This window comes from Lissotriton vulgaris, chromosome 11 (assembly GCF_964263255.1).
Source record: "Lissotriton vulgaris chromosome 11, aLisVul1.2, whole genome shotgun sequence".
In the NCBI taxonomy this organism is placed as follows: Eukaryota; Metazoa; Chordata; class Amphibia; order Caudata; family Salamandridae; genus Lissotriton; species Lissotriton vulgaris.
In genome coordinates this window covers 540129312-540155793 of record NC_141699.1, presented here as the reverse complement: position 1 = coordinate 540155793, position 26482 = coordinate 540129312, and positions in this window count along the sequence as shown.

Genomic DNA, 26482 nt, shown 5'->3' with positions numbered 1-26482 from the left:
AACCCCCCTCCATACCCTACCAACATTAGGTGATAGTGGTAAGTCCCCACTCCTCTTTAAAACCATGGAGCCACCATTCTATTTTGGATCAGAACCATGATGGCCGCCCCGGACATGTGCATCCCCAGAGCGCCGCCCAGGCCAGGTGAAAACGTGACTTGAAGCACATTTTCTCTACTTCTGTGATGGTAACTGAGCCAAGTCAAATTTGTGGTCTTGGTCTTAGGTAGTGTAGCGGATGACCTGGTAGGTGTCTGACTAATCAGACTTTTCCTGAGCAAGTTTAGGATACTCCTTACCTGGTACTGGTGACACCTGTTCACATTTTCTATTAAAACTAACATTTTGCTCTCTCAACCTTCAAATGATATTTACTTGACCACTACAATTCTTCAGGAGGGTAGTACGTTCAGACAGTTTGGCTGATATGATCAAGATATCAGCTAAAAAATATCCGTATATTCAGCATTAATATTTAGGAGCACTGCACTGACAAATGTCTAAAATGTTACAGGATAGCTGATTAGCCCAAAACGCATGTTCACATTTTATTTACTTTATTTATTTATTTTAGTGTTTTATAGAGCGCGAACTTGACCCGTTAGGGTATCAGAGCGCTTTACAGAGTCAGAGAGTTATACAATAGGGAGGATAGCACAAGAATACTGTACATCGGAGAGCTTTACAGAGTCAGAGAGTCATACAATAGGCAGGATATCACAAGAGTACTGTACATGGAGAAGTGTGGCTCACTGGTTAGAGGAGGCAGACCCTGATGCAGAGGTCAGACCCGGGACCAGGATTCAATTCCCGACGCGGCAGGTTCTTGAGCTCAAAAATGTCGACGGACTCGATAATTCTCGCCTCGGTGCCTACTCCAATCATGGAGTCCCACTCTGCAACTCTGGGCAATAGCTTGCTTAATCTCCACTACGGTCCCACCGTGATGGGATTCCTGGTCTTCACCTTGGGGATAGCCAGGAAGGGTTCCCAAAGCAAGCGCTAAGAGACCTGTCGGTGATTTGGCGCTATATAAATCGAAATTAACATAACATAACATTAGGGGGAGGGGGTGCTTGGTACCAGAGGGATGGAGAAATACAAGGATAACATTACAATAGTTTGTTAAAGACTATAAAAAGTGTTAGAAGTGGTTTCCATTTAGCTCTTATTCCTATCAAGCTATGTTTTCCTTTGACGTCTTGCTTAAAGTAAGAAGAGGCTTTCTTCGCTTATTCATAACATTTCTTAGTCAACCATAACAGCATGTGGAAGAACTGGGGGCTGTACTCTTGGTTGTTCAGCCATTTTGTGAAGAGGTGGGTTTTCTGCTCCTCTTGGAAGGCTGGTAAATTTAGATTCCTGATGTCTTCTGTCAATTTGCGTTAAATTATTGGTGTTTAGCAAGAGAATGACTGTTCAAAAGTTTTGGGGGTTTTCTTTATAGATTTTAGTTTAGGGATTTGAAGTAGGAGGCAGAATTTGCTGTGAGAATTATTCTTCATTTCGTGCACAGAGTAGGAAAAGAGCACATAATGCATTAGATCAGCTGACACAGAGGGATTAAGAATTTACAAGATTTTAACAGATGGTAAAAATGAAACGCTTTTCCTGGGTTCTAAACAATCAATTTGAGGATTTTGACATGTTAGCCAATGCATTGCACAATGATGTCTGACTTATCAACTTACGGAAATGCTTTAATGTTATCCGTCAAAGTCTATTACTATCAGAGCTTCATAGAGTTTTTGGGTCTCCTTTCAGCCACTTGAAAGCACTATGATTGGTGTGAACCAGATTTGTATTCTCGTGCAAGGAAGAAAAAGTTAGAATCCTTTTAGAAAAAGGATGGATCACTTAAAAAGCTCTTAACTTGCAAACCTGAATGTGAATTTAATCAGTTCTATTTTCTGTTACTTCCTGAAGTGTCTGTGGTTCGGTTCTCACTGTGGTAAGTGTTCTGTGCATTCCACAGTTTGGGACCCATGAGTACAAGTGATCTCCCACCATGTTTCGGACATTTTTAATCTCACACTGGTCCGATGCCCTGTCGTTGAGCACATGGGGGGATAAAAGTAGGAGGAATGGACTGGGCAGAGAGAAAGCACATGAACTCAACATTGAACAGAATGATGGACCCGTGGAAGGTTAAAGTCAATAACACACATTGTCACAGATCCACAGGTGTAAGAAGCTGGTTCTGTATATACTATACCAAACAGACAATAACACAGGTCAGCCCCATTTACCAGGGGCTGACCTGTGGCCCAGGAGTGCCAATTGGGTTTTATCTTCAATGCAGTTTTAGGGAAACAACATAGGCCCTGGGTACCTGATTGGCAGGAGCCCAGGGCACGCTCAGTAAAAGTACATCAGCAGTTCAGCAAAAAGTGAGGGCAACCATGCACAAAGAGGGTACTTTCTTACAACAGGCCCACAGAGATTCCAGATTCAAGGAGTCCCAGACAGGGCCCAGAGAGACAGGCACAGCATTCCAGAATGCAGCCCTTAAAATTCAGAGCCTTTTCCTAAAGAAAGTGCCACCTCTAAGGGATAACAATCACTGAAAGCAATGGCTGCTTCTGATACTCTCACAGTCCACTGCTTGAAGGAGTACATCATTGACTGACCAAGGTAGATACAGACACCTACCTCCCCAAAAAGCTGTGTGGGAAATAGGGGCCAGATGTAGGTAAAATAGATTTACCGATTTTTAAATACGGAATTTTACCGATTCGGTAATTAAAAATCGGCAAATCTAAAGGGTGGATAAGTAGGTATTCCAGATGTGTTGGAATACCGATTCGGAAGAATTCGGTATTTACCGATTCGGTAAATACCGAATCGGTAATGCCCATTCATTCCTATGGGCTTTGAAGCCCATAGGAATGAATGGGCATTACCGATTCTGTATTTACCGAATCAGTAATTTTACCGATTCGGTAAAATAATGCCCCCTACATACCTGTCACCCATTTACCGATCGGTAACGGCCAAAATCGGCCGTTACCGCTCGGTAAATGGCCTCAAACGGCCACCTACATCTGGCCTTTGCTATCCTCTTTTGAAAGGCCTATTGACTCTCGTGTTTCCAAGGATATGTCACTTTGCATTAAGATGAACAGCTACTGATTCACTAACTTAGTAAAAGCTTTTCCATTGCTAATTTCAATTTTATTTTAGGAACGTAGAACAGTGGATGCCTCTTAATAAGCCTTTGTTTCTTATCTTGGGGAGGACTGACAACCGATGAGCGAGTTCCCTGGATTAATGTATATGTCTGTATTTGATTAATAATGTAATTCAGTGATGTCTACAAGAGTAAACTCCATTTGCTAATGTGAAGTGCGCAATATCCTCTTAAAGGCACCACGGCTATATTTCATCCCATTGCATAAAAATAAATGCATTGCTATTCTCATTGAACTTCCTCTTGCAGTGCTTAAAAGTTGTTTTTCTTAACTGTTAGATGTATAGGGAATGCTACTGGTAAATCTAATAAAAATAGTTAAGCATTATAGCAAAAATGTCATCTGGAAAAAGCGTTGTTTTGAAATATAGAACAGTTATGTAGGGAAAGTAGCTAGACTAACCCCGTTGAGATAGTTGAGGAAATTAATCACTGGTTACTTTAATGAGTAAAATAAATAGACATATGATTAAAAGAAGCTATTGACTGATACTCTGGCATATAATAAAAGTGAATAATTTTCAAATATTACTTTTATTTGTCTGGGGGCAGTCGGTTTGCCAAGTGTGTGCCTCCCAGCATGATATTTGGTTATAAAACTCATGAACCTTAGATGAAATAAATAAGTATTGGTAAAGCCAATAGGTCTCGGTTTTATATGTTAATAGACATTATTACAGGTATGCAGACATGCACATTTGTGTAAGGATTAGCAACAAGGAGCCAACAGAGGGAGAGGCAGGGAGAAAATAGTAAGCTGTGCATTGCAATGCATCCATTCGTCTGTGGGCGGAAGGATATATATAAACAATGAATAGCATTAAGTTAGAATGCAATGCAACATGGGCTTAGCCACGACGTGATCGGCAAAGGCCCAAGTCAATGGGTAAGAGAGGCTTGTCAAAAAGCCAATGGTTGAATGTGGCAGATCCAAAGTAGAGTGCTTGTTCTATTAAAAACAGCAGGTCTCTATAGACACCTGCACTGTCAACCTCAGACCTAAAACAATGACTTAGTTGGAGGAACCTATAGGTGAATAGGCTACACGTCATATACAACAAGCATTTTCAATGCAATAGGTCCCGCATTAGGAAAGTTTGAGCTATTGGTCTTGTAAACACATTTTTTTTATTTATGTGTTGGTTTTGAAAATAGCTAAATGAATAGCTTTGTCATTTACAATGCTAATAGTTATAACTTTCGCAAATGTGACACCTATAACCTGGGGTTGCGCTGAGTGATGCTGTGGTGGTGCTGAGTGTTGCTGTGGTGGTGCTGAGTGGAGCTATGGTGGTGCTGAATGATGCTGTGGTGGTGCTGAGTGGTGCTGTGGTGATGCTGAGTGGTGCTCTGGTGGTGCTGTGGTGGTGCTGAGTGGTGCTGTGGTAGTGCTGAGTGATAATGTGGTGGTGCTGAGTGGTGCTGAGTGATAATGTGGTGGTGCTGAGGGATAATGTGGTGGTGCTGAGTGATGCTGAGTGGTGCTGAGTGATAATGTGGTGGTGCTGAGGGATAATGTGGTGGTGCTGAGTGATGCTGGGGTAGCGCTGAGTGGTGCTGTGGTGGTGGCGAGTGATGCTGGGGTGGTGCTGAGTGATGCTGTGGTGGTGCTGAGTGGTGCTGTGGCAGTGCTGAGTGGTGCTGGGGTGGCGCTGAGTGATGCTGGAGTGGTGCTGTGGTGGTGCTGAGTGATGCTGTGGTGGTGCTGAGTGATGTTGTGGTAGTGCTGAGTGGTGTTGTGGTGGTGCTGAGTGGTGCTGTGGTGGTGCTGTGTGGTGTTGTGGTGGTGCTGTGGTGGTGCTGAGTGGTGCTGTGGTGGTGCTGTGTGGTGTTGTGGTGGTGCTGAGTGGTGCTGTGGTGGTGCTGAGTGGTGCTGTGGTGGTGCTGAGTGATAATGTGGTGGTGCTGAGTGGTGCTGTGGTGGTGCTGTGTGGTGCTGTGGTGGTGCTGAGTGATATTATGGTGGTGCTGAGTGATAATGTGGTGGTGCTAAGTGATGCTGTGGTGGTGCTGAGTGATAATATGGTGGTGCTGAGTGATAATGTGGTGGCGCTGAGTGATGCTGGGGTGGCGCTGAGTGATGCTGTGGTGGTGCTGAGTGATACTGGGGTGGCGCTGAGTGATGCTGGGGTGGCGCTGAGCGATGCTGGGGTGGCGCTGGGTGGTGCTGTGGTGGTGCTGAGTGATAATGTGGTGGTGCTGAGTGATAATGTGGTGGTGCTGAGTGATGCTGGGGTAGCGCTGAGTGATGATGTGGTGATGCAGAGGGCAGAAAGGCACAAAAAACGAGTCTAACAGAGGGCAGAAGGGCAGAAAAACAAGGGGAAAAAAACGTGGCGGTGTAAATGTAGGTATTGGGGACAATGTAACACTAGCGGGTTTTTTAATAGAGAATTACAGTAAGGGTTTGTTTTTCACAAGAAAAAAAATGTATTCCTTGTGAAGAAAACAAGACTGGGAGGAGGGAAGGACAACAAGCTCTTGGCATTGCTGTGGGGATGGGGGAGAGGAGAAATGCGAGACACGGCCTGGCAGCCGTGAAAAGTGTGAAGCAGGGGGCAGAACTGAGCTACTGGAGGACTGTTTCAGACATGAAAGGCATACTTACATGGCCTGTCTCCAAAAAGTTAACAGCATTGGTAAAACTATACAAGTCGGGCGCCACACTTTGTATTTATGATGTGTATCACATATTTGGATGCAATGACGGAAACAGCAAAAATACAAGTTGGGCGGCCCACTTTGTATTTATGATGTGACTTGTATCATATATTTGGATGCAATGACGGAAACAGCAAAATACAAGTCGGGCGCCACACTTTGTATTTATGATGTGACTTGTATCATATATTTGGATGCAATGACAGAAACAGCAAAATACAAGTCGGGCGGCACACTTTGTATTTATGATGTGACTTGTATCACATATTTGGATGCAATGACGGAAACAGCAAAATACAAGTCGGGCGGCACACTTTGTATTTATGATGTGACTTGTATCACATATTTGGATACAATGACGGAAACAGCAAAATACAAGTCGTGCAGCACACTTTGTATTTATGATGTGACTTGTATCACATATTTGGATGCAATGACGGAAACAGCAAAATACAAGTCGGGCGGCACACTTTGTATTTATGATGTGACTTGTATCATATATTTGGATGCAATGACGGAAACAGCAAAATACAAGTTGGGCGCCACACTTTGTATTTATGATGTGACTTGTATCACATATTTGGATGCAATGACGGAAACAGCAAAATACAAGTCGGGCGCCACACTTTGTATTTATGAGGTGACTTTGTAGTGTAGTTCCTATTTTCCCAATAGGCCCTGCGCATTGGAATAACATAAACAGTAGTATCGACGTAGAAGTGCGGATCTTCCAGGCCTCCACTGACTATGCTAAACTTAATTGGGGTTGTTACCAACTAGCTCAGAGGTCACTGGAAACTTTCTTGACTGAATAGGAAGTGATCAGCTTCCCTGGCACAGCCAAGAAGGGATTCAGCTTTCCAACAACCGTGCAACATGACAACTTTGCTCCTCAGATCAAGAGTCAATCTCTAGGGTCGTGTGAAACAATAGACAGTTATTTTACTCAGTCAGTGGTTGTGCAGTTTACTTTCACAATATGTAGAGAATAGAGAGACAGGCGTTTTCAATAAAAGGTGACATTTATTGAACAGTCTTTCTTCTCGTACAAGAGAAATAAATTGCCACAATTGCAAGACTTGTTATTATAAAAAGTACGTACAGTAAGATAAGTATTGCGAAATAATACTGTAAAAGCATTGATATGGTTTCTTAGCCATACAATGGTTAAAAATGAATAAAACATATATACATTCATATATACATTAGGCTAAAATACTCAACTGGTGCTTCTAACTACGCCTACCCCAGTGTACCTGACCTAAGCCTAATACTTGGGAGGGGAGTAAGTAAGTAGCTTTAGTTTGAGTTGGTTTTGCCAAGGTTTGCTTCAAGAATTCTCTCTAAGGGTTTAGTCAACACCATACCTCTGGAATAGAATGATGGAGGTCTGGTATCTCCCTCAGGACTCGATATCCCAGTCACCCGCAAGGGTAGACTAGAAACGCCGGAGCTGGATTTCTCTGCAGGAGAAAGACAGCGTCTCTTCTCAGCGCGCCGAGGAGGAGGAGGGGCAGCGTCTGCGGGCAGCTTGCATCTGCTGGGCTCTTTGCAGGGGACGGCTGTTCAGCTCCTAAGTTCACCACACCATTGTTTGCTAGTTAGCAGCGATAGCAGTAGCGATAGCAGCTATGGTATCATCAGCATGACAGCTTCTTCAGCAGCAGCGAGATAGCTGGCAGCATCAGCTTCAGCGATGGCATTAGCGTAAACAGCAGCAACATCAGCGTTTGCTTAAGGCAACGTTGGTAATATTTATACCTGAAAGGTGCCTTGTTTGACGTAAGTTTTTGGACATAAGACGTCAATAAAGATGTCACTAGGAAGTGATCGTCTATCAGTGCTCATTAGAGTTCTATTACTAATCAAAACACAGCAAGCGGGGATTTCCAGGTCTGCTGAGTTTTTATCTTGTTGAAGAACTCGGAGTGTTAATCTAGGAATCTCAGATAGTAACTTCTGCTATGTCATTGCACTAATTGGTTGCAAAGGAAGTGGCAGAGAAAGCTATTCTGAAATGTGGCTCTGTTCGTGTGAGGCCAGAGACGAGTTTCTGAATATTGCACTTGAACGGTTATGCCAATATAGGGAATAAATGGATTTATAGCCGAATAGGGGCATAAGGTCACAGTATCGATCAGGGTCCTAGATTAGAACGCTACACCCACTCCACGAATTCATGTCCATCAAATTACTAAAACTAGAGCAATAAGATGCATGTGTAACATTGCCCACCCCAAAATACAGATATGCATTTGAAATAGGCGCATTTGTAATACGTGAAAATTTAGGTACTGTACGTTTTTTGAAGCATAGAAATCATTCAAAAATTATAGCATATGAAATCAATGAACGATTATGCAAAAAGAATTACACATGAAATATCTCTGAAACAGAAGAAGGGAGAGATAATTTCATCACATATAAATGCATTGCAGTAAAATGTGCTAGAGGCTGGTGTAAAGTTATTATGTCTCTAGATGTATTTAGAAATAGAAGTTGAAGCTTCTGTTCTCTATGAATAGTTCTACTTTAAGCAAAGAATCTTTCGTGCCAAAAAAGGGGAATATTAAAAAGTGTTCAATTCAAAAGAATTAATGCTTGAACGGAGAAATTAGAGTTCGAACGCTTTTAGCAGTTTTTGTTGTTCAAAACTGAAGGCCGAATTCAGAGTTCATGGGAACGCTGTGTGTCGGAATGCTTCTCCAAAGTTATTATTTCTGTTCGGGTGAGAACATCATATCAGACAGGCTCTCAAAGAATTGGTCTACAAAATCAGGTGACAGTTCGACCAAATTCGATAGTGCTGTAACTTGGCAAGTGTGAGAATGATTGCTGTCATCAAAGTCGGGATCAGCAATGCTCACAGAAGGTCGTACCTGGGTGATGCTGCTTTTGTCACTCGCTCCACTGTTACCACCTAGTCGTAGCACAGGAGTCTCAACGAATGCCGTCATCAGGATTGGTAGCCGCTGGGGACAACACAATGCGTGAGCCGTTATCGGACTGAGCAAAGTATCGATATCCATTGGTACTGCTGATGGAAGTGAAAGACAGATGTCCAACACACACTCATCTCCGCATAGCATACATCGTAGTACAGGTAAGATGCAATTTTGCCATATCGGTCTGAATGAAAGGAACCAGGTCATGTTTAGATCTCTCAGCCTGGCCAATCCAAGGACTCTAGTTATTCTGTCCCGGTAGCGAACTGCTAGGATTGTTTCTTCCATTCCCATAGGAGTCATGTCTGAGCTGTGGCTTACCATAACAAAGCAGGAGGGTCAAAAATAAAATCCCTGCTACAAGTCCCAAAAATAGGGGTATGCCGCCAAAAACAGAGTGGACAAAATTTGGAACGATTCCCAGAATTGCTTGAAATGGTGTTAGCAGTCCCGTAAAAATCGTCTTAAATATGCCTGGGATGCCTGTGGCACTAGACATGTTAAGGAGTTGGCTCAACATTTCTACGAAATGCACGGGGCAATTTGTTGATAAAAGGTCATGAACCTCTGTAGCTGTCCTTGCAACTAGGAGATCATACGTCTCTTTTGATGACGTTATGGGCACTGTTGTCTGCAAAAGCACAGACTTCATTTTGCTTAAAGTATCAATTCGTATAGAATAGAGATTCAGACGAGGCCAGATGGGAGTCTCTATGTCTCCAGGCCGGCTCGGGAACAATGCTTGCATACAGCATTTGACCATGGAAGTTACGCTTACGAGATAACTTTTCCCTGGCACAAGGCCACAACATCTGTGATCCATTCTTATAATGTAACTCCCATTCGCGAGTTGCATAAAGAAGGGTTCTATCTGAGTTGCAGGTGTGACAAGCTGGTGGCATGAAAGGTTGTTAGATTTACCTTCACAGGCTCCGTGTAAATTAATACCCTGGCACAAAAGTATATCGCTTAGTGAATGTTTACAGTTTTCACCACTAAGAAATACATTTTTGTCGCTGTCACTATAGCATGAATTTGCGTATGGTAATTTCCATGCTGATTTTACATATCCTTTACCCAATCGTTCATACTGGCCAGTAGGTATGTATTCAAGGCATTTTTTAAATCGGAAAGTTGATATCGGAATAGTGATAATTCCGTGTATTATCCATTCAATGACAGGACTTTCTGACATTGTCAATGGTAATCTCTCAAGTTTTTCGATGCTCAGGATTGTATAGTCTGCTCCTTTCTGTGCCAAACTGATTTGTTTATCAGTAAGGTTAAAAATGGAAAATAATGACGTTGTGTTGATTAAACGCCAAGGCACATAGCCTGAACGAAGATTTTGCAGCGTCCAGCCTAATTGTACAATAGAACGTAATTGAGATTGGCCATGCTGTAACATTAGCAAGTCTCTGTCTATTATGTCAAAGGCAGAAGATACAATATTGTCCAACAAATATATTCTGGAGGACAGAGTCATTAACCCATTGTCCACTATAGAAAGTGATTTTTCCAAATGAATACGATCAATTTCTCGTATTTTTTCTGCTGTTTCAATTTGTGTGACTTTCCAAGCCTCGTTGTACGCAGCATAGATACTGGTCGCTATGAAACGCTTTTGACGCTGTTTGCGTGGTCCAAGAATGAAATCTCGCAAATCAGCACCATCTTTTAGTAAAGACAAGTGTTGCTTAATTTCAGCCAGTGTGGATGATCCTAGCCATTCGAGGCAGAGTTTCCCTACAATGTATGTTGTTACTATCCCTGGATGTTGTCTCTGGGAGTATCTAGGGTCTTGTCTGGTCAATTTTAACCCCTGTGTTTTGTTCAGGAATCTATTTTGACAGTTGTTTGTGTCAGTAGGCCAGATTAACCACTTTTTCCAATCAGGATGTGTTCTGTTAAAATGTAAAATTTTAGTTACGTCTATCTCAATATCTGTTGTTGCATTATCAGGTATTGGCTTTGGAATAGACGGTTTGTTTAGGTCTTTGATCTTAGCTAAGCCAAGACAGGATGTTTGGTGAATTGTGTCATTTAAAAACATCATTTGTTCTGGTATCATGCAGGTTCTGAATAGTGCTTCAAGGCCTTGTACCTGCCACTCTTTCGTACCCCAAATGGTTTTTGTTTCAATGTTATTTTTCCAATAATCAAAACCAAATGTCATCATTTTTTCATAAAATGCTTCTGAATATATTAATTTAGTATTTGTCAGCATTGTTTTCATTCCTGTTTTATCTAACAGTTTGTAATAAAATGTTTCTGCATCACTGGTGTTAAACCCTGAGAAGTACTTGAATTTCTCAAAAAATGTTTTAGAACTGCTTTTAGGTGGTGTAGCACAATGTTCCCATTGATTATACTTAAAAACATTTCTAGGTTGTGCAGATTTATGCAAATAATGTTCGCCATAATGTGTATAACAGAATAACTGTTCATAACTAGACGAACCTTGTAAATAATCATGTTCTGTGAATCTAGCTGACATTACTAAATCAGACATCATGTCATTAATACTGTTAAAGTCCCAATCATCAGAGAATGTACTAGCTTTTACAAAGTCACTTAAGGAAACCTTCAGTTGATGAGGATACTTCAGGATCTCGACCGGACCATAGATCTCATTGTCAGTTTTCTCCCATACTACCCCACCGGGTATTGGAATGGCTGTGACATTTACTGTTGACAGTTCTCTTTTCTTCACGTGGGATGATCTGTGTGGTTTGAGGACTAAGTTGATGTTCTGACTTGCTGTGTCCATTGTACTATATTTTCCCTCAATGAATTTTCCCAAACAAAGTACCATGATGAGCCATAGTAGGAGGAAAAACACACCTAGACCGAACCAGAACTCTAACCAAGGGGAAATAAGGTAGATTTCCTTCAGTTGATGAAAGAGTTCCGTTGCTTTTTCTTTAAAAGTCTTTTTAGTTTCTGGCATCACTTCGGGGTTACTTTGATCCTCTGAAAAGTTGTCGAAGTCGATGAAATAACCAGAGGCAGTTCTGTCAATTGTTGGGATTGTACTTTCAATCTGTCTTTCGGTAGCACTTTCTGATGCCACATTATTGTAGACTGGTGTTTCTTGACGAACTGTTTCAATCTGTGTCTCAAGAGGCACGAGTTCCATGGCATTATTGCATAGTCCTTCTCTGTGCACTGCAGGCTGATCGAATGTGATTAGTCTTTCAGTTTGAAACTCTTGGATTGTTGCAAGTTTGGGTATTCTGTTGTTTCTCGGGAGTCCACTGGGCCTACTGTTGATTATAGGCCACATGCTTGTGGTTTTACCAGGTCGATAGATACAACTCTGTTCTCCTTTTTACCAGCAAGGGGCGGTAGTACAACTGATCTTGTTCAGGTGACTGCCAAGACAGGTACTGCTTTTCTGTAAGAAGGCCCAAATTCCTTCTTCACCGCGATTTTTTCTCTGACTAGATCCCCAATCTTTGGAATCCAGACAGGCCTTGCTGGGGCTGTTGCTTGTGGTGCCTCGTCAGTGGTATCTGGCTGTTGCTTCAATTTTATGTTGCTTAAGGATTTTCTTGTTTCATTCAGTTCCTGTAAAACAGCCAAACGATCTTTGATGTCAAAGTCTGTTTTCTTATCTTGTACCACTGATACCTGACTATCTAAGTCCTGAATTCTCATTCTAATTCCGAACAATAGTTCGTATGGGCTGAAAACTTTTAGAGAATTTCTTGGCAAATTGTTAAGACTGGTCTGGACACTTATTAGATGTTTGACCCACCCAGCGCCTGAACCTAATACCTTTGCTGTTATAGATCGCTTTATGTCTCGGTTTTTTCTTTCTACCACACTATTCTCTTCAGGGTGCGACGGACAAGAATACCGCAACCCAATTCCCATGCTGGCCATGGCCTCCTTATAAGCTCGAGAGCTGAAAGCAGGACCCTGGTCAGAATGGAACGTGGCAATTGCGTATGTGCCGATAAAGACTCGCAGATCTTTTATAACCGTTCTAGTGTCAGCCGAGCGCTGGGGGCCAAATTTTTTAAGTGTGTTTAGCCTTAACGATGTACAATGGGACGTGTTTCTCTTTTTTGATAGCGCGGATAGATTGCCTGATGCTTTCTATCATGGCTTCTGACACTACACTGGCCGGTTCTCCACTGCGATCTCTGTTGCAGTCTTCACAGTTTTTTGCAAACTCATGAATGCCTTCACTCATTTCCGGCCACCAGTACTCTGATTCCAATTCTCTCAGAGATTCCCTGATTGTTTGGTGTCTCAGACCCAACCCCATATGTACTTCCTGTAATAGGAAGCCCCTCCGGTCCCTGTTTGGAATTACCCTATCCCCCACTCCAGGGATTTGAGCAAAAGGAACGGAGTTTGCATCGATTACGTATGCATAATTGAGTGGATAGTTCACGGGCAGTGCTGCACAGTCGCCTTTTACGGTCGTTTTTACTGCCAGCATGGTTTCCCCGTCTATGTATTTTTCTGTACGCTTTTTTGTGGCTACGGAAGCCGGTTTAGTTGCTTCCGCTGTGGCTGTATTAGCCAATGAATTCCCTGCAACGTGAACGCCATCACGTTGAAGACTCTGTGCGTATATCACGTGAGTCTTTTGTAGTTCTTTCTGTAAAAGAGCTACCTGTTACCAGAGCAATTTATGCTTTATTGTGGCACCTGTGTCATCTTTGTAATCGTTTTCAATCCAACTCTGCAGTTTATTATTGTAAGAGTTGACGCATAAATGAGAATCGCACACGATAAGTGTGGGGAATTCACGTTCTGCATTTTCGAGCGCCATCTTTAAAGATCTGATTTCAGCTCTCTGAGCCAAACAGTTTCTTACTGATTCAGTTTTTGTTACTTTCGGTCTGAATTTACCGCACAGCCAACGACCTTTAACAATCACACAGGCTGCATCGTAGGATTTGCTCTCTACGTTGAAATGCTGTACAAATCTATCTGTATAGATTATACAGGCGTATTGTGGGAGAGGCAGAAGTTCGATTGGCAGAGGATATTCTTCTTCATATTCTAAATCATTCAGTTCTTCGAATTGCGGGGCGAAATAGTATTTCACATCATCCGCTCCTAGAGAATCTACACACTGTATCCCTTTCGGATCCAGTGATACTGTAGGCAGGTTTACTGGGCTGAATAGCGCCTCGAAGGCGGATTCTGCTGTGAGGATATTAATCCGTTTGCCGTGTGCTAGTTCTCGTTCATTGGCTAATGCAATTTGCACTGCTTTCACAGTTCTTTCTGTGTGACTGAATGTTTTTTCTACTTGTGTGTGCAAGTGAGATTTAATTGAAATTGGTACCTTTTCTCCCTCATTAGAGGTCAGGTACGTGAATCCGCATCTTCCTGGGATGACTCGGATTACAAGATCGCGTGTATTGTCACGTGTGTCTAATTTTGTTTTTGCTAACATGTCTGTTTGCAGTGATCTCAAAATTTCTGTGTGTTTTTGAGTCCAAATGATTTGTTTAAAATCAGGTTTAATTAGTTCGTAGAGAGGTTTAACCCTCTCTGCGTAATTTAGAATGTATGTTCTTCCGAAATTCAGAAAACCTAGTATGGATTGTAAATTCTTCAGCGTTTTTGGAGCTTGGAGTACAGCGCACTTCTCTAAGAAGTTGTCCGCTAGGCTTTTTCCTTCACTTGATAATTCGTATCCTAAGAATAGTACTGTCAGATGTGCAATTCGAGACTTTTTAAAGATGAATTTGTAACCCTCTGCCGCGAACCCAAGTATAATGGTGTTCACTCTTTTCAAGTGAGTATCCAAGTCGTCGTCTGTGAGGTAGATATCATCTACATAGGATAATGCCTCATCATCATATATTTGTAGTAACTCTGTTACTCTAGCTGAGAATAGTCCTGGGCTGTTCTTGAACCCCTGTGGGAGTCGACAGAAATTTTCTGCGACCCAAATGCTGAGAAAGCGGTCATGTATCTGCTTTCTGGTGCAATGTTTTGACAAAAGAAACCATTAGATATGTCTAATGTCGTTTTATATTTTTTCCTAACTATGTTATTCATTAGGGCTGCACTATGCGAGTTTTGTACTGCAAAAGTTTTGCAACATGCATTAAGGTGTCTGTAGTCCAAAACTAGACGATATGAATTGTCTGGCTTGGAGACAGGAAACAAAGGATTGTTCATTTGAGAGGTGCATGTTTCAATCACCCCCTGGTATTCAAGTTGATCTAAGATCTCCCTGACTTGTTTTTTAGCTTCTTGCTTAATGGGATACTGCCGTTGGGCAGTTGGTTCACATTTTAATTGGATTTTGTGAGGAGGTGAGTCCTCATCCCATCCTACATGATTTTTATATAATGCCGGTGCCTGGGCTACTGCCCATTTCCTTGCATATGTATATTTTTTGTGAATCGGAATGTGATTCGAGAAGGCAGGCATAATCATTTCTTCGCCATGAGGGCACTCCCTGACAAACTCTGGGGGCCAATCTTTTTCAGCTAACAGAATATCATAGCCTTTTGAGAGTTTATCCCAAAATAGACCCTTTATTTTCCTAGTCTTATCACCCTCTATACGCAATGTTATTTCGTATATCTTATGGGGCTCGCTAAGTCTGGTGTCGGCAGTTTCAACCTGAATGTATTCATTCGTGTCCACTGTCTCCAGATGACTCATCAAGATCTTGCGGGCTATACTGATTTCTGCTGCACTGTCTAACATTGTCTGTGCCCACTCCCCGTTTTTCAACTGTGTCCTCAGTATTCTCGGCATGGTTGATTACTCTACTACTGGCTACCTTCTTTTTGGGAAATTGAGATTTTTTACTCTGAGCAGGTTCCTTGTCTTTGGACTTGGTGTGCTCTCCTGGGTTGACCGTCCTCTTCTTTCCGATTTCTGCGAAAAAGATCGAGAGGGACGTGCATCAATACTTTGATATCTATCAGGCTTCTTCAAGTTTTTCCTATTTCTAAGGTTATATCTTTTCTCAGAGGGCTCCCTCTGGGGAGACTGGTGTTCTCGAGTCGGAGTTCTTTCCCTCCGTCGAGGAGACCTTCCTCTGGACTGGAAAACTTTTTCCTTGGGAGTGGATTGTTTATTTCCATCCCAGCTCTTTTTAAGAGTGTTCGAATTATTTTTAATAAATAATTTTTCAGGATTTTCGAGCAGTTGGGGCTTTACTGGTTTCCCACCCAAGCTGTCTCTACCTAATTCTTCATAGCACTTTTCTATGATTCTGGCAAGCTCAACTGGCTGATCTGTTATATCTGTTTCCTTCAACTTCTGGCGGATCGCCACAGATGCTGCTTCTCATTTAATGTTGGCTAATAATATAGCCGAGACCTGCTTGAAGTCTTTCAGTAATTTCATACCAAGAGTTAAAGCAGGTTCAGGACCGTATTCATTTTGAATCTGTCGTAGCACTTCTTGTATTACCGCCATAGACGGAACACCATGTGTTTTTGTGTGAATGGAAGCAAAAACTGTACCCCAAGTGTCACAGTCCTCCACGATTTTCTGTGCTAACCAGAAAGGAATTTGTTCCCGTTTTACGGGTGTTTTACCAAGACATGACTGTATGTTCTGTGGTGTAATTTTATTAGTGTTCCCCTGATGGGGGGTCAGTTGTGGTACATTAACAGCTGGTTGGACTGTTGCAGTCCGCATTACATATTGCACTAATTGCCTATGTATTTTAATTAATGTTTTTAGCTGTACTAACAGCTCTTCTTTTGACATTTTTGCAATGTCCGGATGTGGTGTGTAGCTGGCTAGAACCGGCCACGTTGCTCCTGGTCTACCTAGTGGACCGAGCCTGGTAATATGATCATTATGTTTTAGGGCGCCATTAAACCAGAGCAGGTGCTCTTGGAATTTTAGTGGGATTTCAGTCTCCTCGAAAGGAGCCTACTCATCCGGCGGTTTCTCTATTTTGTAATAGTGAAATTATTTTGTTCTAGCGTTTGCCGCTGGAAAGTTTATCCATGAATAGAATACCTCTGTCTGCCGATATTCGTGTGCCTCTATCACGAAAATTACTGTACCACCTTGTGGTGTCAGTCCGTTTTCTATAAGTTTTAGAGTTATAGATTTTCTTAAGTGGACCGGGATGTCGATAGCATCCGGGTCAGTCTGTAGGAGACTCGAGCCTTCCTCTATTAGTAGGGTTGCCAGCCTAGCTGCTTCCCTTTCTTCTTCACTGTCTGACATTTTATAAATGCAGGCTTTGCAGAGTAGGTCTCCAAGGAGACAAAGATTAGGTGCACAATATTTTGGAACACTGTATCCTTCAATGTTGAATAAACCAGAGCTTTACATAGGAATCTCTTCCTACTGAGTTCGAGCGGATTTTTTTAACCTTTCACCCACTCCAGACGTCTATTAGAGTATTTACGGGAGAAAGGGGTCTGTGTGAAAAATGCACGACTGAGTTACTCTAACGTCTTGCGTTAGTTTATCGCCTTACCAAACGTTTGGGCGCCATGTAGTGTAGTTCCTATTTTCCCAATAGGCCCTGCGCATTGGAATAACATAAACAGTAGTATCGACGTAGAAGTGCGGATCTTCCAGGCCTACACTGACTATGCTAAACTTAATTGGGGTTGTTACCAACTAGCTCAGAGGTCACTGGAAACTTTCTTGACTGAATAGGAAGTGATCAGCTTCCCTGGCACAGCCAAGAAGGGATTCAGTTTTCCAACAACCGTGCAACATGACAACTTTGCTCCTCAGATCAAGAGTCAATCTCTAGGGGCGTGTGAAACAATAGACAGTTATTTTACTCAGTCAGTGGTTGTGCAGTTTACTTTCACAATATGTAGAGAATAGAGAGACGGGCGTTTTCAATAAAAGGTAACATTTATTGAACAGTCTTTCTTCCCGTACAAGAGAAATGAATTGCCACAATTGCAAGACTTGTTATTATAAAAAGTACGTACAGTAAGATAAGTATTGCGAAATAATACTGTAAAAGCATTGATATGGTTTCTTAGCCATACAATGGTTTAAAATGAATAAAACATATATACATTCATTTTTTTTTTTTTTTTTTTAAATATATTTTTATTGCAGGAATCAGTAAAACAATACAGTAACGACCAGTATCGTATTATAAACAACTTATACAAGATATAGCCCACCGACCCCCTTCCATGACGTTGCTATATAGCCAATCAGCCCATATCCCTGGGGTTGGGCGGCAAATGCAGCTGGGGTCAGTAGGATGCTGGAGCTGGTCCGGATAACACACTGTCCGTCATCTGCTTTTCTAAACAAACCCCAAACCCCAAAAAGAAACCCCCCCCTCAAAATTCCCAGTTACTGTGAAACCCCCCCCTCCCCCCCTCCCCCCCTCCCCCACCATCAGCGCCAGGGAGCTCATCAACATAGGATCCACTGCTTGACCCACGGGGAAGGTAATAGTGCTGTCAATGCTAATGTTTAACGGGACTCGGGTCGAGTTGCTTCTTCACTTTCGGAGTCGCTGGGGGTACAATAATCTCTGAGGGCCTGCACCAGCGTTTCCCATTCTAACGCGGCCTCCTGCGCCTTCTCATTGCCCTGCCTCCAAGCCAACTGATACCGCAGCGCGCTCTCACCCGCCGCCCATTTCAAAAGCTCACTGTGCCATCTGCTGCCTGTAGGACCAGCTCGTGCCTTCCAGTTCCTGGTCACCTCTCGCTTAGCAAGTAGGAGCCCCAGGTCGATAAATTTACTGGTGATTTTATTCCGGGGGGTATGGGGGAACCAGTGCAATAGCCCTACCGCCACATCGAATGATAAGTGCCTCCCCGTCACCACTTCCAGAGTCGCCGCCACCTCCTGCCAGTAGGACGTCAGTCCTGGACAGGCCCATAGCATGTGTAGGAGGTCCGCCTCCTGAGCCGGGCACCTAGGGCATTCCGCCGAAGCCGTGGCAAAATAACGCCTGATCTTTACCGGGGTCAGGTACGCCCTATGGAGAACATAATAGTGGACCAGTTGGAAACGGGCGCCACGTGTGCCCTTCCAGGCACGTCTCACCAGCTGGGACCAGGTCGTCTCCGGGATCTCCCTACCAATGTCCTCTTCCCAGCGGGACTTCAGTGTGGCGAGAGGAACCAACCCCTCGGCAATCAACCTGCCGTAGAGGCAAGTGACCGCCTTCACCGTGCCCGCCGACATCATGACGTACTGGCACACCTGAGACAATTGAGGTTCCTCTAGCCCGTTTTGCCAGTGCGCCTGGATCGCTCGCACAATGGCCGAGTGCAGCAGAAAGTCGCCCCGGGGGATCCCAAAGCGGTCAATGAGATCCTGAAAGGACAGGAGCGCTCCGTCCTCGTACAGGTCCCCGACGAGCTGTAAACCGGAATCCTCCCAGTCCGCCAGTCGTGACCAATCTCCTCCGTGTGGGAGGGCCGTCAGCATCCCCAATGGTATTTCAGGCGCATATGGCGTCCGTAGGCGACCTCTGTTATGGGCCCGATTCCAACAGAGTCGGACAGTCCGCTCCTCCATCGACAGGTCCCGTAGGACTAAGCGCTGTCGCAGCGCGATAAAGGAGAGGACGTGCCTGGCCATACCCGTCCCTCTACCGTCCTCCGGGCCTCTGAATTCCCTGGCTATCTCCTGGGTGTAGGTCTGGAGCTGCGCCGCTAGGTAATACTTCTCGAAGTCCGGCACAGCGAGCCCCCCCTCGTCTTTCGGCCTCATCAGGGTATTGAGGGCCACCCGCCGCCGGCCCGTTCCCCAAAGGAACCCGACCACCATAGAACGCAAGCGACGAAACGTAGCCGGTGGGACCCAGATCGGCAAAGTCCGAAAGTAATACAATAGTCGGGGGAGCGCCACCATTTTGAGCAGGGCGATGCGTCCCGCCACGGAGAGCGGCAGCGTGGCCCAAAAGTCCATGCTACCTCGGAGTGCTCGTATGCAACGGGCAATGTTTCCATCTAGGAGGTCGGGTTGGTCGTGGTACACAAATACCCCAAGGTATTTAAAGCAGTCGGGCTCCCATCTGATCTCCTTACTTAGCGCAGGAGTGGGGGTACCCCTACGCATCGGGAAGAGGCAGGTCTTAGACCAATTCACTTGGAGGCCTGAGACCGCTCCGAACTCCGTTAGCGCTAATTCCGCTCCCCGTAATGCGTCGACCGGGTCCTCCAGGAAGAGCAACAGGTCGTCCGCATAGAGCGAGACGTAATGTGGGCCCGCTGCTGTCCATAAGCCCGTATAGTGGGCTCCCGAGCGAAGATGTATCGCTAGTGGCTCCACCGCTAGTGCAAAAAGAAGCGGGGATAAGGAGCACCCTTGCCGCGTGCCACGCTCCACCGGATATCGCGATGAAATCAAAGGGCCCGATCTAACCCTGGCCGAAGCGGAAGCGTAGAGGAAAACATATATACATTCATATATACATTAGGCTAAAATACTCAACTGGTGCTTCTAACTACGCCTACCCCAGTGTACCTGACCTAAGCCTAATACTTGGGAGGGGAGTAAGTAAGTAGCTTTAGTTTGAGTAGGTTTTGCCAAGGTTTGCTTCAATAATTCTCTCTAAGGGTTTAGTCAACACCATACCTCTGGAATAGAATGATGGAGGTCTGGTATCTCCCTCAGGACTCGATATCCCAGTCACCCGCAAGGGTAGACTAGAAACGCCGGAGCTGGATTTCTCGGCAGGAGAAAGACAGCGTCTCTTCTCAGCGCGTCGAGGAGGAGGAGGAGGGGCAGCGTCCGCGGGCAGCTTGCATCTGCTGGGCTCTTTGCAGGGGACAGCTGTTCAGCTCCTAAGTTCACCACACCATCGCTCGCTAGTTAGCAGCGATAGCAGTAGCGATAGCAGCTATGGTATCATCAGCATGACAGCTTCTTCAGCAGCAGCGAGATAGCTGGCAGCATCAGCTTCAGCGATGGCATTAGCGTAAACAGCAGCAACATCAGCGTTTGCTTAAGGCAAAGTTGGTAATATTTATACCTGAAAGGTGCCTTGTTTGACGTACGTTTTTGGACATAAGACGTCAATAAAGATGTCACTAGGAAGTGATTGTCTATCAGTGCTCATTGGAGTTCTATTACTAATCAAAACACAGCAAGCGGGGATTTCCAGGTTTGCTGAGTTTTTATCTTGTTGAAGAACTCGGAGTGTTAATCTAGGAATCTCAGATAGTAACTTCTGCTATGTCATTGCACTAATTGGTTGCAAAGGAAGTGGCAGAGAAAGCTATTCTGAAATGTGGCTCTGTTCGTGTGAGGCCAGAGACGAGTTTCTGAATATTGCACTTGAACGGTTATGCCAATATATGGAATAAATGGATTTATAGCCGAATAGGGGCATAAGGTCACAGTATCGATCAGGGTCCTAGATTAGAATGCTACAACTTGTATCACATATTTGGATGCAATGACGGAAACAGCAAAATACAAGTCGGGCGCCACACTTTGTATTTATGATGTGTATCACATATTTGGATGCAATGACGGAAACAGCAAAATACAAGTCGGGCGGCACACGGATGTGTGACGATACATCGCAAACCGTAATAACGCATGGTATTACAACGTAGTTTTAACATCGGAAAAACAATTACATAGCACGCAATTACATCGCATGCCGTTACCACACGATTGCTGTGTCCCAGATGGTTAGTGGCATTACAACGCAGTACATGATATCGCCTCCCGTTACTACGCTTTTTGTTTGCCAGAGTCTAATAACTCCGCCAAACGTGATGGCTTGGAAGGCCCAATTCTAATCTATGATGGTCGGCGATGTAACAGTTTTGGCTCATGGTCCCAGGTGGCATTCTGACTCCTCCGAGCACAAAGCTTTTTCAATATTATATACAAGCCATAGTTGCTGTTTATTTATCTTGTGCAACTAAGAACCACTGACAAAGCCAATAGTCCTGACTTGTACTTATGATGTGACTTGTATCACATATTTGGATGCAATGACGGAAAAAGCAAAATACAAGTCGGGCGGCACACTTTGTATTTGTAAAACTGTCAAATTGCAAGCCAAAGAGACCAAGTCTAACAGGGGCAGAAAAAAGGCGACTGCGAAATTAAAGTAAATAAACGCGGCCGCGAAATGAAAGCCTTTGATGCAGCAGGGGGCGGAACGGATCCCTTTGAAGTGAAGCTGCTGGCGGCACCACGCAGGGGAAGCAACAGATGGCTGGCTTTGATGTGGTGATGCGAGGCAGGCAGGCAGGCGGATAGAAGCGCGGTCACGAGACCACAGGCACTTCTGGAAATCCGCTTTTTGAGAGCTTAGTTTAGCTCTTAGTTTAGCCCCTATTGTCTCGCCTATTAATCCCTGCGGGATATAATAGGCAAGCCCTAAAAAGGATTAAATGAGGCCATAATTGGCCTTTTAGGAAATCACAAACCATTGAGCTTGGACCACTCCAATTCCCAGACTCAATATTAGCACTCACACCTGCAGTGAGAATCCCCTCCCGAAGGAGTGTGTTTGGAATAGAGGAGGGAAGGGTAAGGTGTTTTACTGGCCGATGCTGTTTGAGGCCAGGTTTCCTTAAATTAGGCATCTGGTTTTAAATGCTCTTACAATGTCTAAGCAAGCGAAAATGATTTGGTGAAGAATTTTTTGGAATTATTGAAAAGTCAAGATTGTTCCATTCTTTTCAGTATATCAATAAGGCCTTCACACAGGCTTCAATCATATAGCCTTGGTCTAGTCATTCTGGTGAGGAATCAGCTCTTTTCATCTCTCTGGAAGGCACGATTCCCTCTTCTGTAGGTCATTTCAACAGAGTTCTTCTAGAATCTAGGCCATTGCTTGCCTTGAGGGGAACAACAAACAATAGAGTCCTGTTCCTGATATCGTCTCTCTGGGCTATCGTGAGAGTCTCTTTCCAATGTCTAGATCAGTAGGAGTTTTTGTGTCTTATGGACCAGTAGCTATCTTCCCTTATGAGAAACTAGGTCCAATGAAAATTAAAGTTTTCTTTAAGTTATGAGCACTCTGACAATATGGATCACCCAGACTTATGCAGAGAAAGGGGTATGTACGGAGTGCTGCTGGTATCATATGGTCAAGAGTTTTGTGACACCCAGCCCAACAACACAGAAATGGGGAATGGGGATGTTCAGTTATGTGCAGGAACTGGCTTGGCAGGGAACATATGTAGATATCTAAAGACACAGGCACCTTTGCTATTTTGGCAGGGCCCACAAACCTGCAGGTAGTCATGTCCACAAGTTGATGAAGGCATCCTGAAGAAGACCCACCATTTTATGTAGTCATGTCCTTCCTGGATACCTTGCAGACTATCTCCTGCGTCCACACGAGGAACATGCCACACCACATATGATAGGAGAAAGCAATAAGCCTAATTACAGTAATCACAAGGATTTGACAAGGCAGAAGCAGATAGGGCCTCTCTGCTCCAGAGGCTTGGATAAGAAATTATTGAACCGGTGACTAGAATCTGTTGCCAGCACTGTCATCCCTCACGCTTATAGGAGGGGAAAGCATCTAATCTTGACAACTAGTGGGGGAACACTTTACTTGAACCACATTTCCAGCAAAATGCAGATTCTGCTTTGAAACCCCACCCTAAAATAAAGAGCACCTCAAGTGGATTACCGGGATGCCAGGTCCGCCAGGATAAAATACAGAACAGTTCAGAAAAAGCTAAACAGGGTCAGTGGGCTCATCTTCCTTAGCCATGTGTGAATTTCTGAGGCTCACTCACATCCTTACCACATTTGCACAGAAAAGCTCTACTCTTTTCATTTGAAAAACTCTGCATGAATGTTAGTCACCATTCCCACCTGGCGCCTACCTCTTCATTAACATCAAGAAGTCCAAACAAGAAAATGACCACACTTGAAAGCCATCAGCCTCCTGAGGGATTATTGTCCATGGTGACTCTGAAGAGGATTCTTTAACTTGTTGGGAGTATCAAAAAGAAAACTGAACTCCTAGGTACGAAATGCATTTTACCCACCTAACTGCAAGACTCTACGTCTTCTCAGGAGGCCTCCTGTTCTCTTAAAAAGACCATTACTTTACACAGCAACCTTACTATACTTTGAAAGGGAACATTATTGCTATACATTAAATTAGCAGTGTCAGCACATCTTGGAAGGGCTGGGGAAATGCTATGCATTTAATAAGGTAGTACTCGCCCTTCACGGGAGCGCTGACGTACCTTCCATAGGACAGTTCCAGCTCCTTTGAGCATGAATCTCAAGTTTTAATAGGACAGTTTCAGGATTGTCTAAGGAGGACTTTTAGAGGGGCATTAATAACACCCCTACTGTATCTTAAATTGGAAAGCACCAACATTTTTGGGAAAGGCTGTTGTAATTATAATAGAACAATACTGGAACGTCCGAGCTGTGCTGCGAAGTTCTGAATAAGATAGAAGTGGCACTTCTCAGCAGAGCTCCTATTGGTCACGTAGGGCACTATTTGCACTTCCTAACACGTCTCAAAATTCAATTGGGACATTGTCAAGATGTTTTTTTATAAGGACTGCTCTATTCGAGGTAACCAATCAGCACTAAAACAGTCCCATAGCTCTAGCCGCCATATGTTCATGTTTTTTTTGCTGCACAGCTTCAGATAAGTATCGTTTTGACTTGTTTCCTTTGTGACCAGTTCATTGGTCTTTAGACTGATATTACTGCTGTTTAAAAACTAGTTGTTACTAAGTTTATTCTTCTGTTTCCTTGACAGCTTTGCCCCAGTCTCTGCAGGCATATCACACTGAGGCAATGGAGTGTGGCTCATACGCATGCAGCAGTCCCATTTCTATATCCATTTATACATTACGGTGTCTTGGAACTCCTGCACACCTTGGACTGCGGTTCTCAGAGTTTAAATTTACTGATCTTTGATAAACATTTCTTACCTGAGGGTCAATGTTTCTTGGCAACATTAGACATTGAGAGCCTTTATACTTGCATTCCGCAAGATGCGACCATTGAAGTAACTGCCCACACCTTAGAACCCAGCGTGTGGGATCACAAAACATCAAAATTATTTGTGGTCGATTGTGCTAATTTAGCCCTCAAAAGGAACTTTTTCCAGTATGAGAACCAGTTATACTTACAAGCCACTGGTACTTCAATGGGCAGCATATTTGCCCCCAGTGTGGCCGGTTTGTATGTCTTTAATTTTGAAAAAATGCACATCTTATCACCTGACAGTCCGTTCTTTGATAACATCATTCTATGGCAAAGGTACATAGACGATGTGCTGTTGGTCTGGAAAGGGAGTGAAGAGACACTAGGTTCCTTTTTCACCTGGATTAATGGTCGTGATTTGAATCTTAAATTCACTCACAAATTTAATGAGTCAACTGTAGTGTTTTTGAATGTTACCATCAGACGGGTAGCAAATGAGTTGAAAACCAAAACCTACTGCAAACTAACCAGCAAAAATAATCTTCTACACTATACCAGCTTCCACCCCCAACCCCTGAGGGAGAATCTACCGTTTGGGCAGTACCTCCGCATTCGGAGGAACTGCTCTGAAGTAAAAGATTATAAAGAGCAATCCAAGAACCTGACTGTCAAAAAGCATAACCGGGGCTATCCTGAACATCTTCTAACAAGAAGTTACAAAAGGGCTCGCAATCAGAACCGCAATTCCCTTTTAGAAGAGATCACACACGAAGATAGTGAGGCACCACTGACATGCGTCACTACATATAATACAGCATCAAATGTAGTAAGCCGCAGTATTAATAAACATTGGAGGATCCTCACATCCAATAATTGTAACTGGGATAAACCTTTGTTCTCGTACAAGAGAGCGAAAAGTCTTAAGGATGCTTTGGTCCACACCCGCCCCCGGAAGGCACAGGAATCAGTCAGAAGTGTCCTGAATGCCTGGGGTTTACCACCTGTAGTGGGTCACTACCCTTGTGGTAGTTGCAGCGTGTGTCCCTTCACCACAAGTTCAAAAACCTTAGAGTTAGAACCCAACAAGACCTGGGAACAGAGAAGCAATACTAACTGCAACACAAACAACGTTGTCTATTTGATAACCTGCCCCTGTGGTTTGAAATATGTGGGGATGACGAAAAGGATGGTCAAACTCCACATATGTGAACATAGGAGTAGTATAAGGTGTGGCAAAAGTAATACAAAAATGACCACACATTTTTTAGAACATAAACACTCCCCCGACAACATCCACTGGACAGTGATTGAACACCTACAACATGGTAATGAGCAAAGATTATTTGAGCAAGAACAGAGATTGGTATACCGTCTATCGTCTCACCAGGTGGGACTTAATGACGACATCCCGTGGGGTAGTGTACTGAAATAATACCCACCAATATATCCCGTTTTTCCCTGCTTTTTTGTCTCACAGTTATACACATTTGCTTGAAGAGCTTTTCGACTCATGCACAACTGTGTTATCATCTTCCTTCACAGGACACTTAATTTGGAGACTCTAGTCCTGATTGCGATCATAATTTAAGTTCTAATCTTGGTCGCAATTTTGTGTCACTCACTTCATTATATCGCCACACCGACTCAGTGTCCCAGATCTATTAATTAATTATCTAGATGAGAATACGATCTAATATGAATAAAGGTTAGCGGTCTAGTCTTTCTGTTAACATCACCGGAAGTGTATTTTTACCGCGTAGAGAGCTATCGCAGTAGCGCTTTTTCTCATTGATTATGGCCCGATAAAGTACTGTACACAGATCGAACGATCTGATAATTAGAAGGATAGCGA